The sequence below is a fragment of the Palaemon carinicauda genome, chromosome 6 (genome assembly GCF_036898095.1).
Source record: "Palaemon carinicauda isolate YSFRI2023 chromosome 6, ASM3689809v2, whole genome shotgun sequence".
In the NCBI taxonomy this organism is placed as follows: domain Eukaryota; kingdom Metazoa; phylum Arthropoda; class Malacostraca; order Decapoda; family Palaemonidae; genus Palaemon; species Palaemon carinicauda.
Genome location: NC_090730.1, coordinates 81,782,750 through 81,796,296, shown reverse-complemented (window position 1 = coordinate 81,796,296; position 13,547 = coordinate 81,782,750). Strand labels below are relative to the sequence as shown.

General features: G+C 38.0%; 1 protein-coding gene across 1 annotated transcript in view; it reads left to right on the top strand.

Moving 5' to 3' along the window:
• Positions 1-13,547, top strand: part of LOC137643115 (nephrin-like) — a 126,639-nt gene that overhangs the window by 84,377 nt on the left and 28,715 nt on the right. The window lies entirely within an intron of this gene.

Here is a 13,547-nt window from a genome sequence, read left to right as displayed (position 1 = left end):
TTAAGAAACCCCTTCATGGGTAGAGGAGGACGTGGTCACGGAAACAAGTCCTCAGGAACCTATCAACAATTAGAGGCTCCAGATAGGAAGGAAAATCTTCCACTATCGGGATTGTTGGACCTTCGATCCCTGGGCTTACGGCCTAATCTAGAATGAACCTCGGTTGGAAATGGAAAAAAATTCCTCCCGCTTTTCCAGGATTTTTCCAACACTCCACCCCATTGTTGGAAGAATATACCTCGGAACTCTTGAACAAAAAGGTAATAAGAAAAGCGAAGTCCATCAAATTCCAGGGGAGACTGTTTTGTGTTCCCAAGAAAGACTCGGACAAAATCATTCATTCTAAACTTGTCTCCACTCAATGAGTTCATCGAGAACATGTTCGGGATGCTCACTGCTCCGAAACCAACCCCTGGAAGTACACGGAGCACATGCCCATGATGAATGGAAAGCTCTATATATCTGAGAACTTGGGGGCCAACCCCATTGAAGATCTCCAATTCTGGCACAGCTTTTCAGCATACCCAGATTGTTACGTGAGACTGCGGGATGAACCAGCATCCGGTAGGAGACGGTACCGAAGGAAGTCATTGTCTTCAAGCATGACAAGGCACAGGCTATCTTATCCAAGACCCTAAAAGGAGCCGGATATACCAACTCCAAAGTATCAGCATTGAGCAAGAGGCATCCAACCTTCATTGCTCCTTCCTCCAGAGCTTTCTTCTTTTCGGTGGAAGCCCTTGACTGTGTCATGAGAGCAGACGATGAGTGCAAACCATGCCCAGTCCTAGAGTGTTGTAAGCCATTATCTCCAGCCATGCTTACCTGCAAGAAGAAGTAGAACGAAGTTCATCTAACCTTCTCCGTCTCTAAGTTTGATCCTGAGATAGCAAGTTAGCAGTTCAATGAGAGCCTTCCAAAGCTGCTGGAGCATCTTTTGAGAAGGGAACAGGAGACAAAAGAGAGACTAGCCACTTCTTTATCTCATCAGAACTGCCTGGAAATGTGTGCAGGCATTACCAACGCCCCAAAAATTATATATGGTTTTAGCCAAGTCCCACATGTGTACCCTTGTGAAGGACATGTATACCTTCGTCAGGTCTAGGAGGGCCTGTAGAGAGCATGTGTTTGCCGCAGCAACGGTCAAACACGAACCCAGGAAGCTCATGACTTCATGCATCTGGGGCAAAGACCTCTTCCCACAAGATGTGGTTCAGGAGGTTATCGCCAAAGCTGCCATGGAGAATGGGAACCTTCTCCAAAAGTGGGGCATGTCTTCCTAGAGGAAATCATCCTCAGATGGTGGTCCCCAACCTATGAACAGGAAAACAAAGTAACCAAGTAGACCTGCACAATTTCGGACTGTGACAATGGCCACAGTGCCTCAAATGGTAGCTCATCCGCGAACCTCCTTCCAGATGGTCTCTCAGAAGCTAGTAGCCCAATCACCTGTGTTTACCCCAGGTTTTGAGAGGCGCACAACTACTTTTCGACCCTACAAAGGTAGAGGCTCAAAAAGAGCCTACTCAAGAAACCCCTTCAAAGGGTAGAAGAGGATGCGGTCATGGAAGCAAGTCCTCAGGAACCTCTCAGCAATGAGAGGCTCCAGATAGGAGGGAGACTCTTCCACTTTCGGGATCGTTGAACATTTGATCCCTGGGCCCACTGCCTAATCAAGAATGGACTCGGTTGGAAATGGAAAAAAATTCCACCCCCTTTTCCAGAATTTTTCCAACACTCCACCCCATTGTTGGAAGAATATCCCTCGGAACTCTTGAACAAAAAGTTGATAAGAACAGCGAAGTTCAAACTCAGAGTCATTCTAGACTTGTCTCCACTCAAGACGTTCATCGAGAACAAGTTCCGGATGCTTACCTTACAACACATAAGGACCCTTTTACCAAAATGGGCATACACAGTCTTAATAGACCTGGCAGATGCTTACTGGCACCTACCAGTCAGCCGCCCCCTCTCCTCCTACCTAGGATTCAGGATACAGAAGACAAAGTATGTCTTCACATCAATGCCCTTTAGGCTAAACATAGCCCCATGGATATTCACAAAACTTGCGGATACAATCGTCCAACAACTACGCTCAGAAGGAATTCAGGTAGTAGGATACCTGGACGGTTGGCTGGTGTGGGCAGCATCCAAGACGACTTGTCTATAAGCAGCCGGAAAGGTGATCCAGTTCCTGGAGCACCTAGGCTTTAAGATCAACAGCAATAAGTCTCGCCTTTTTCCAGATCAGAAGTTTCAATGCTTATGAATCCATTGGAACTTACTGTAACACCGTGTCTCTATTCCACTGAAGAAGAGGAGATAGATAGCGGGATCTGTCAAGAGACTATTGAAACATAAGTGCATTTAAAGACGCCAACAGGAAAGAGTATTGGGTTCTCTCCAGTTCGCAGCAGTGAGAGACTCAGTGCTAAAAGCACAGTTAAAGGATGCGTCGAGAGTCTGGAGAAGATACGCATCAAACGTTCGAAGAACAAAGGTTGACACCGACCCGATTGCGCATGCTACTAATGCCTTGGTCAACAGCCAAGAGGCTAGCACGAACAATTCCCGTACAACCACCTCCACCATCAGTGGTAATACACAGAGCTGCCTCCCTGGAAGGATGGGGAGGCCATTTGCAACAAAGGAAAGTGCAGGGGAATTGGTCGCACCAGTTCAAAACCTTTCACATCAAAGTATTTGAGGCTATGGCAGTCTTCCTAACGTTGAAGAAACTATCCCCTCGCAGGTCAGTCCACATCAAACTGGTCTTGGACAATGAGGCAATAGAAGGATGTCTAAACCGACATTGCTCGAGATCACCTCACATCAATCACGTGATGTTAGCCATCTTCTACCTAGCATGGAAGAGAAAATGGCATTTATCAGCAGTTCACCTGTAAGGGTTCCGCAAGGTGACGGCGATGCTCTATCCAGGTGAAAGCCGATAGAGACAGAATGGTCCATAGATGCAAACTCATTTTCCACCATCTCGGAAAAAGTCCCAGAACTGCAGATCGACCTTTTCGCAATGAGCGACAACAAGAAACTACCTCGTTATATAGCCCCTTACGAGGACCCTCAAGCAGAAGCGACAGACGCCATGGCTCTTGACTGGAACAGATGGAATCGAATCTATCTGTTCCCACCAACCAATCTTCTGCAGAAAGTCCTCAACAAGTTAAGATCCTTCAGAGGAACAGCGGCAGTAGTGGCCCCAAAATGGCCCAGAAGCATTTGGTTCCCTCTAGTTCTAGAATTGAAACTGAAGCTGTTTCCTCTGCCTAACCCAGTCCTATTCCAACTGATTCAGAAATCGATTGTCTACGCTTCATCTTTGAGAACCAACAGCCTACATCTCAGGATTTTCTCGACTTAGCAGCCAAGAAAAGGTTCGGAATCTCAAAAGACAAGATCAACTTCATCGAAGAATACAAGTCAAGTTCAACTAGGAGACAATATGAATCGTCTTGGAAGAAGTGGGTTTCCTTTGTGATAGCAAGGAAACCGACAGAAATATCAATAGATATCTGTCTCTCCTTCTTCATCCACCTACACGAACAAAGCCTTGCTTCCACGACAATAATTGCGTGTAAGTCGGCTTTGACTAGACCTCTTCTTTACTCCTTTCAGGTGGACCTTTCTGGTAAAATCTTCAATGAGATACCAAAAGCATGCGCTAGACTCAAACCAGCAACCCCTCCAAAGCCCATATCATGGTCATTGGACAAAGTCTTGCACTACGCCTCGAATATGAACAATAAGGATTGTACCCTAAAGGATCTGACACAGAAAGTGATATTTCTGTTTGGTATAGCCTCAGGGGCTAGAGTTGGTGAAATAGTGGCCTTATCCAGGAATGAAGGCCATATACAGTTCATGGAAACGGGAGAACTGAATCTTTTCCCTGATACTACCTTTCTCGCCAAAAATGAGCTGCCCACCACGTCCTTGGAGAATCTGCCCTGTGAAGGAAGATTCTCTCTATACCTAGTAGAGTGTCTTATGGTCTATCTTCGAAGAACTTCAGACCAAGGAGGGACAGCTCTTCTGAGGCAAAACCTCAGGATCAAATTTATCCCTAAAACAACTGAGGCCAAAACTCACCTACTTTATTCTCAGAGCGGATCCTGTCAGTACACCTGCAGGTGACGATCCAAGAAAAGTTGCATCTTCGTTGAACTTCTCTCAACACATGGATTTTGATAGGCTCCGCTCATATACAGGGTGGAAATCATCCAGAGTCCTATATAAACATTATGCGAAGCAAGTGCATGTGATAAAACACTTTATGGTAGCGGCAGGTAGTGTCATAAACCACATTCCTCTCCCCTTACTTTGCCAAATCCGTCTTACACTACACTTACCTAATTTTGTTCATAACCCTGTCGCAGTTGGGAACAGGACCTCAACTCCGAGTAACTGGGCCTTCATACACTCTCTCATTCACTTCTTCCTTATCCCAATCATTCGTTACATTAACACTATTCTTACCTAATTTCCTATCATCTAATATATCATGTACAATTCCATCTACCTCACTATCATCGGGCCCTAAAATTTCACTTATTTCCGTCAATAATTCATCCATTTCATCCAAACCATTTTCTACTTTAATAAAAGATTCATTCATGCTACTTATCATTCTACTATCTTTCATTCTCGCATCAGTCATACTTTCTTTTACATCATATAAGGAAAAACCCCACACACTATAGGTATCATTCATACTCAGCCATGATTCATCTGTACTAACACATTTATCTTCCATACTCACCTGTACATTCACACCCTTGTCATGTTTATTCTTTTTCCTCCCATACTCGATCAACAATAATTGTTTATCTTGTAATCCTAATGTCTCACACATATTGGGCTCATACTTATTCATTTTCAGCCATTTATTCATCCCATTCTCCTGAATATATCCTGGCACTCCCCTCCATTTACACAACTGGTTGTGGTGTGCCCTAACTTTTTCCACACTACCATCCACACATACTTTACCCAAAACATAACTCAACCCACTATAACCAACATCTAACACCTCATATGGACCTTCAAACTTATCATGAACCTTGTTAGCATTCATTCTTCCCTTTTCAGTTACTTCTTATAACACTTTCTCTCCCACTTTATAACTTATAAACATCTCATTCGCTTTCCTCCAAACATCTCTATCATTCTCGGACACACTCAACCTCGGTCTTACTACCTTTTCAAAATTCAACAAATACTTACAAGGAGACATGCCTGTACTCTTGTGCACCGTCGCATTATACGCCCGCAACTCACGCCCAACATATAAATCCCAATTATTATCTGCAAAATTTCAGTTAATGTTCTTACAGTCTTTTCAGATAAACAATTTGCACTAGGCATATACAGTTGAATACACATGCTCAATTCCCCGTTTTCTTAACATCTGCTCAGACTCCCATCCAACAAACTCAGGTCCATTATCACTTAACATTTTCGCATGCTTACAGACTCACATCGGTAACATGACTTGACTTAACATTTTCGCTACAGTTTTGCTCCCTTTATTCTTTATAGGCACTGGATACGTCAACTTTCTCATGGGATCTACCATAATAATCATTCCCACGTGTCCCCTTGCAGTCACTGGCAACGGAACACAATCAATCACAAACATATCAAATGGTTCTTTCATGCGTAACATCAAAACAGGCGGACTTGCATGCACGCTCTAATACTTCCCCATCTGACAATCCTCACAAGTAGTCACTACATCCCCACAAATTTGATTCAACCCAGGCGTAAACAATCTCTCTTGCATGCACTCCCACAATTTATTCTTCCCCATATTCCCATACCTGCCATGCACTAACATACACATACATACAGCTGTATGCATCGGAAATACAAGAACATATATATCTTCATCCATTCCTCTATGCAAAAAATACATAATATTCTTACAAACAACAAATCTTTTATCAACTTTCTTATATACTTCCAAATCAGACGGCCATTCTTCTACCCTACTACCATTTAAAATACATTCACATATCCTATTAATCTCCAAACATTTATCTTGCATCTCTTCCACCTCTTCTTTGGTCAACAAATCATCTTCACTCTTCGTAATATCAATCACGCCAACAAAATTCGCCATAAATATGCTATTATCCTCAATTACTATTAACTTACAGCCATTCTTCAAAAGCAAACCCTCACCGATATCAACTGACTCAACATGCAACCTTAAAAATTCAATTCCTATCAAAAAACTACTAGGCATTTCATTCTCCCCCACTACAATATAATTATGTTCAACTTCCATACTCACCTCTTCCCAAACAAGTAAACTTCCCTGACCTATTCCATGAATTTTCACACTCGTACACTGTCTTTTCACTTCCCAATTATACCTCTCAATTTCCTTATTAACCGACGCATTTACCAGTGACACTTGTACCCCTGTATCAATTAAATTTATATATTGTTTATATTGTTTATATAGGAGATATTTATTTTAATATTGTTACTCTTCCTAAAATATTTTTATTTTCCTTTTTTCCCTTCCTCACTGGGCTATTTTCCCTGTTGGAGCCTCTGGGCTTATAGCATCATACTTTTCCAACTAGGGTTGTAGCCTAGCAAGTACTACTACTACTACTACTACTACTACTACTACTACTATTTATAATAATAATAATAATAATAATAATAATGTTATTTATTTAATTATTGTAATTGCCACATGGTGAAGTCCAAGTATACATGTGGATGTTCTAGTTTTGAAAATAAGTATTTCTAATAACAAGATAGTTTGCTGTACAGAAACTTATGAAATGGGCTCCATTTTCATTTGCAACTTCGTCAAGACCCTCGACACCCATCACATTCTCTGTACCTGTATTATTTCTTCAAACCTTAACACTGAAGGCACCAATCACAGTTTTCATATCTCCCTCAGGGAACTCATCTATTACCCTTTGCAGTTCTTCATAGTATTCGTCTTTCCTCTCTTCAGGGGAATCATTTGTTGGAGCATAGCAAACTATAATTCTCCTAATTCACTGCTTTGATTTATACTTTTCTAGTAACAATCTAATATTTACAGTCCTCCACTCGGTTAATGCCTCTTCTGCACTTGGTGTCATCATCATACCTACCCCTTCTCTTCCAACGCCATATATATATATATATATATATATATATATATATATATATATATATATATATATATATATATATATATATAGATGGTGTGTGTGTGAGTGTGTGTGTGTGTGTGCGTGTGTGTGTGTGTGTGTATGTGTGGGCAGAATTGTGTAGTGTGCCGTCAGAAGCTTAGGACCGACTTTCGTCTTATATATCGAGAGAATACATTTTTTCTCTCTTCAAGGGGACTGGACTGCGCACAATTCCCCACACACAACTTATTCGGACGTCTATTAACTCTTAGTCCTCGGAATATTGATAACATGGGGAGGGTTTTGTAATGAATTATGCTCGAGGGACCATGTGGGTTTCGCATGATTATATCCGGTTTTATTTTTCTTGATGAATCTCGATTTAGTTATTTTTAGTTAGTCTTGATCCCCTTTTCTGTACATGGAGTATAACAATAACACGTTTCTTCAGTTTCAACTTGTCTTTTTTATATAAAATAAATTCAACTGTGACGACAGTAGCAAACACAAAAAAACACCGATTGCAAATCTGGATCAGTTTGCAGGGAATAATTAAACAAATTAAACCCTGTTGTGATTAGTATTAAGTTGCGTTTGGGTAGATTGAGGGTTTGTAGGATGTATTCCTGCTCGTCTAAGTCTGCCACCAGTACCATTATACTTCTCCAAGCCCTCCGTCACAAACTTCTTGTGGCCACCAGTCAAAAACTTCTCTTGTCCATCAGCCAAAGACTTCTCTCGACCATCAGCCAAGGAATTACACAAAGTAAACCAGGGTGTGATTAGTATTGAGTTGAGTTTGGGAAATTTGCGGGTTTGTAGGATGTATTCCTGCCCGTCTAAGTCTGACACCAATACAATTATACTTCTTCGAGCCACCCGTCATAATCTTCTCGTGGCCACCAGGAAAAAACTTCTCTAGGCCACCAGCCAAAGACTTCTCTAGACCACCACCCAAAGACTTCTCTTGATCACCATCTAAAGACTTCTAATAGCGTTAAGGCAAGTCAACTTCCTTTTCAGGTTTCATAGGAGGAGCTTTGGCGGGGACAAAGTTCATCCGCCAGGAGATTGGAGAGTTGAAGCTTTGAGCTCTAACTTGAAGGTACGTTGTTGGCCAGGAGGATCCAAGGGGCAGTCCGTTCTAAATAGAGTGAAAACTGTATATTCTTACAAGAGATGGGTGGTTTTAGGATTCAACTGTGCTGAGAGAGATGAAGGGTTTGCAATGCAGGCGTTAAAGCTGTTTACAAATCTAGGATAGGTAAAGGTCAGGGGAGGTATGATTATGCGAGCGCTTAACAATATATACCTGATTAACAATGTACATTAGGTTTTGGCAGGCACGGGTCAAAGTTTTAGGCATATCAGGTGAACAATCTAGCGGGAATTTTAGAGGTTCCACACCAGGACAAGGCAAGAAAATATTACACTAGGGGGGGGGGAAACAGAAATTAAGTTTAAGTAACAAAGAGGGTCCACTCTAATCTAATAAATAACCATGTAGGCGTAGGAATGAAATATTGAGGGTAAAAGAATGATGGTTGTGTGGTAGATTTAAGTTTTGGCTAGTCATAAAAAGTGTATTCTATAAACATTTTCTAAGGCTATGGGTGAAAAAAGCTTCAATTGCTTATGTTAAGAATAATTAGATAGTTTTTAACGAATAATATAGAATTTATGTAAGAACAAAAGATAAAGTTTTATTTACCCGTTTTTCTTCGAAAAAACTAATTACATAGAAATTTAATGCATATAATGATTGAACTATTTTTTCTCATTTTTGTTCATTTCTCTCCTTTTCTCTTGGAAAAAAGTAAAATGTTCAGAGTCTGTATGATTTCGAACAATCTATATATATATATATATATATATATATATATATATATATATATATATATATATATATATATATATACATATATATATATATATATATAAATATATATATATATATATATATATATATATATATATATATATATATATATATATATATATATATGTGTGTGTGTGTGTGTGTGTGTATACGCACAAACACACACACACATTTAAATTACACATACGAGAAGCATAGAACAAATGCTGATGGATCAAAAATTTGTTGGATCTGTGATGTGAAGAGCTGTAAAGCACGCCTGCATACTTCAACAGAAGAAAATGATTATAAGGTGTTGAACCGTCTTGGTGACCATCATCACAGTTCATGTGAAACAAAATAAAAAATATGCGAGGATTTAACTAGTTTGAAAGCTGTCGCACTTTCAGGCCAAGAAACATCACGGTCACTTATTGCGTCAAGTAGTGCATGATTAAGTGAAAATGAAAGAGCTCAACTGCCATCGGTACTATGCTTAAGTCGAAGCATCCGGAAATGGCGTCAAATTAATGAATTAGTTCCCCAACTTCCTGTAGGTAGGACTGGATTTATAATACCAGACGAGTTAGGGAATTGGACAGTGGTGAAGCTTTCCTACAATTTGATAGCGGCGAAGCAGATGAAAGTAAGTTACTAATTTTTGCAACAAATCAGCGACTTGATGATTTTATGCATACATCACACTTAGCTGGGGAAGGAACGTTTATGTATGTGCCAAAAATATATTTCCATTTATTTACTTTACATATTCAGATTAATATCTTCAGTGTACCAAGGTTATTTGTCCTCCTGTCAGACAAAAAAGAAGAAACATGTAACAGACTTTTGACAAAAATTTGGAATTCTGCCCCAATTCAAAACCCCAGGATTTCATGATGGACTTTGAAAAAGTGCATATGAGCTGTATACGTAATCTATTTCATCATGCCTTTCCATTTATCGCAAGGTTATAGGTTTGGGCTTTAAAGAAGAATATCCCAGAGATGCCGAATTCAGTGTGAAAGTTAGGTGTTTTTCTGCCCTGTCACTACTTCTAATTGATGTTGTGGTAGATAGTTTTCACGAGTTTGCAGACGACGAGGACTTACCTCAAGAACTGGTTTCCTATTTTGAAGCATACTATATTGGGTGCAATATGGGTAGAGGTAATCGACTAAGGCTAATAGCACCACTTTTTCTTGTGCATATATGGAATTTACGTGAGGGAACTGTGCAATATCAACCTCGCATTAATAATAATTTAGAAGGTTACCGCTGTGCTCTACAAACTTTGTTTCAAGTGTTCTTCCTAACATTTGGAAGCATTGAAAAAAAAAAAAAAGAGCCTTCCCCATTTGAAAAAATTTCAGTTTGATGGTGGCCACGGTATTCCAGCGAAACGAAAATACAAGGACTTGAACGACCGACTGAAAAATGGTAGAGGTAATCGACGAAGTCAAATAGCACCACTTTTTTTTGTGCAAATATGGAATTTACGATAGAGAACTGTGCAAGATCAATCTCGCATTAATGTTAATTTAGAATGTTACCACTGTGCTCTACAGAGCGTTGTTTCAGGTGTTCATCCTAACATTTGGAAGTTAATTTTAGCATTGAAAAAAAAGAGAGCCTTCCCCATTTGAAAAAAGTTTAGTTTGATGGTGGCCATGGTATTCTATCGAAACGAAAATACAAGGACTTGAACGACAGACTAAAAAATATTGTTTTTGCGGTATGATTCACAGAAAAAAAAAATCCTGAGAGTTGTTGCAAGGATTTTACATTACTAAAACTATCATTTCCTATTTAAAATTTTTTTTATAAGTTCGCTTGTCTATCAAATTTCATATATGATTTTTCAAATAAATATTGTTTCTGTACAAATACTTCTACGTTTCCTTCTTACTGGTGCTTTTGAAACAATTATTGATCAATAAACACCTATATGGGTAAATAAGCCAGTAGACTATTCATTTACAAAACCAATTTACAATAGATAGGTCTTCGAAGAAAATACCATAAATTCTTTATTTATTAGTTAATAAGTTGGAATCAAATTACTAAGAATCAACTATACTGGGAATCAACTTATCAGGAATCAAAATACAGAGAATCAAATAACCGGACCGACTGAAAAATGGTAGAGGTAATCGACGAAGTCAAATAGCACCACTTTTTTTTTTTGTGCAAATATGGAATTTACGATAGAGAACTGTGCAAGATCAATCTCGCATTAATATTAATTTAGAAAGTTACCACTGTGCTCTACAGAGCGTTGTTTCAGGTGTTCATCCTAACATTTGGAAGTTAATTTTAGCATTGAAAAAAAAAGGGAGCCTTCCCCATTTGAAAAAAAGTTTAGTTTGATGATGGCCATGGTATTCTAGCGAAACGAAAATACAAGGACTTGAACGACACACTAAAAAATATTGTTTTTGCGGTATGATTCACAGGAAAAAAAAAATCCTGAGAGTTGTTGCAAGGATTTTACATTACTAAAACTATCATTTCCTATTTAAAATTTTTTTTATAAGTTCGCTTGTCTATCAAATTTCATATATGATTTTTCAAATAAATATTGTTTCTCTACAAATACTTCTACGTTTCCTTCTTACTGGTGCTTTTGAAACAATTATTGATCAATAAACACCTATATGGGTAAATAAGCCAGTAGACTATTCATTTACAAAACCAATTTACAATAGATAGGTCTTCGAAGAAAATACCATAAATTCTTTATTTATTAGTTAATAAGTTGGAATCAAATTACTAAGAATCAACTATACTGGGAATCAACTTATCAGGAATCAAAATACAGAGAATCAAATAACCGGACCGACTGAAAAATGGTAGAGGTAATCGACGAAGTCAAATAGCACCACTTTTTTTTTTTTGTGCAAATATGGAATTTACGATAGAGAACTGTGCAAGATCAATCTCGCATTAATATTAATTTAGAAAGTTACCACTGTGCTCTACAGAGCGTTGTTTCAGGTGTTCATCCTAACATTTGGAAGTTAATTTTAGCATTGAAAAAAAAAGGGAGCCTTCCCCATTTGAAAAAAAGTTTAGTTTGATGATGGCCATGGTATTCTAGCGAAACGAAAATACAAGGACTTGAACGACACACTAAAAAATATTGTTTTTGCGGTATGATTCACAGGAAAAAAAAAATCCTGAGAGTTGTTGCAAGGATTTTACATTACTAAAACTATCATTTCCTATTTTAAAATTTTTTTTATAAGTACGCTTGTCTATCAAATTTCATATATGATTTTTCAAATAAATATTGTTTCTCTACAAATACTTCAACGTTTCCTTCTTACTGGTGCTTTTGAAACAATTATTGATCAATAAACACCTATATGGGTAAATAAGCCAGTAGACTATTTATTTACAAAACAAATTTACAATAGATAGGTCTTCGAAGAAAATACCATAAATTCTTTATTTATTAATTAATAAGTTGGAATCAAATTACTAAGAATCAACTATACTGGGAATCAACTTATCAGGAATCAAAATACAGAGAATCAAATAACTGGAATCAAATATATATATATATATATATATATATATATATATATATATATATATATATATATATATATATATACGTGTATATATATATATATATATATATATATATATATATATATATATATATATATATATGTATATATATGTGTGTGTGTGTGTGTGTGTGTGTGTGTAGAAATCACGAAAGCTGACACATGATGAATATAAAATGTATTATAGCCACGGAAGGAAAAAGGAAAGGACTTGAATGGAGTTAGTACTTTCGTCTATTTGGGACATCAACAGACTCAAAAATGAGAATACTTATATAAAGACATCGTGTTTATACAGGAGAAGGGGATCCAACAGCTGTCAGTTTCTTAGTAATTCCGGAAAGGTCAGATTTTAGATAAAAGGATAATACTGGATTAACGGAAAACTGACCTGGGCTTAGATTCAAATTTGTACCTTTGGTACAGGAGATTAAAAAGGATTCAACAATATTCCTTTCGATATAGTCATTTACATGGATTATTTTTTTAGCCTCTGGCCATCCAATTCTGTGACTTGAGTCTAACCAGTGGGAGGCCATGGCATTATTAAGAGAACCCTAAAAAAATTGCAAAAAATCTTTGCTATCCCAAATATTTCTTAGAAGAATATATGAATAAGGCTAAGAAAACATTTTATAGTGTCCAGTTAGAGAGTAAGTAAACAATCAATAATATGCTTTGTTTGCCATTTCATGCTTATTTTTTAGATGTTATACCCTTTTTGAAAAAAAAACTAAACATTGGGGTAGTGTTTAAATATAATTGTACGCTAAAAAACATGTTGATTAAGAATAGTTCTGGAAATGATAATAATGTATTATATATCATTCCTTGTTCAGAGTGTAACTTATTCTATGTCGGCCGAACATCCAAAGGTATCTCAGTCAGATTAAAACTGCATCAGGTGGCCGTCTCCAGGGATTCTCTTAATAATGCCTTGGCCTCCGACTG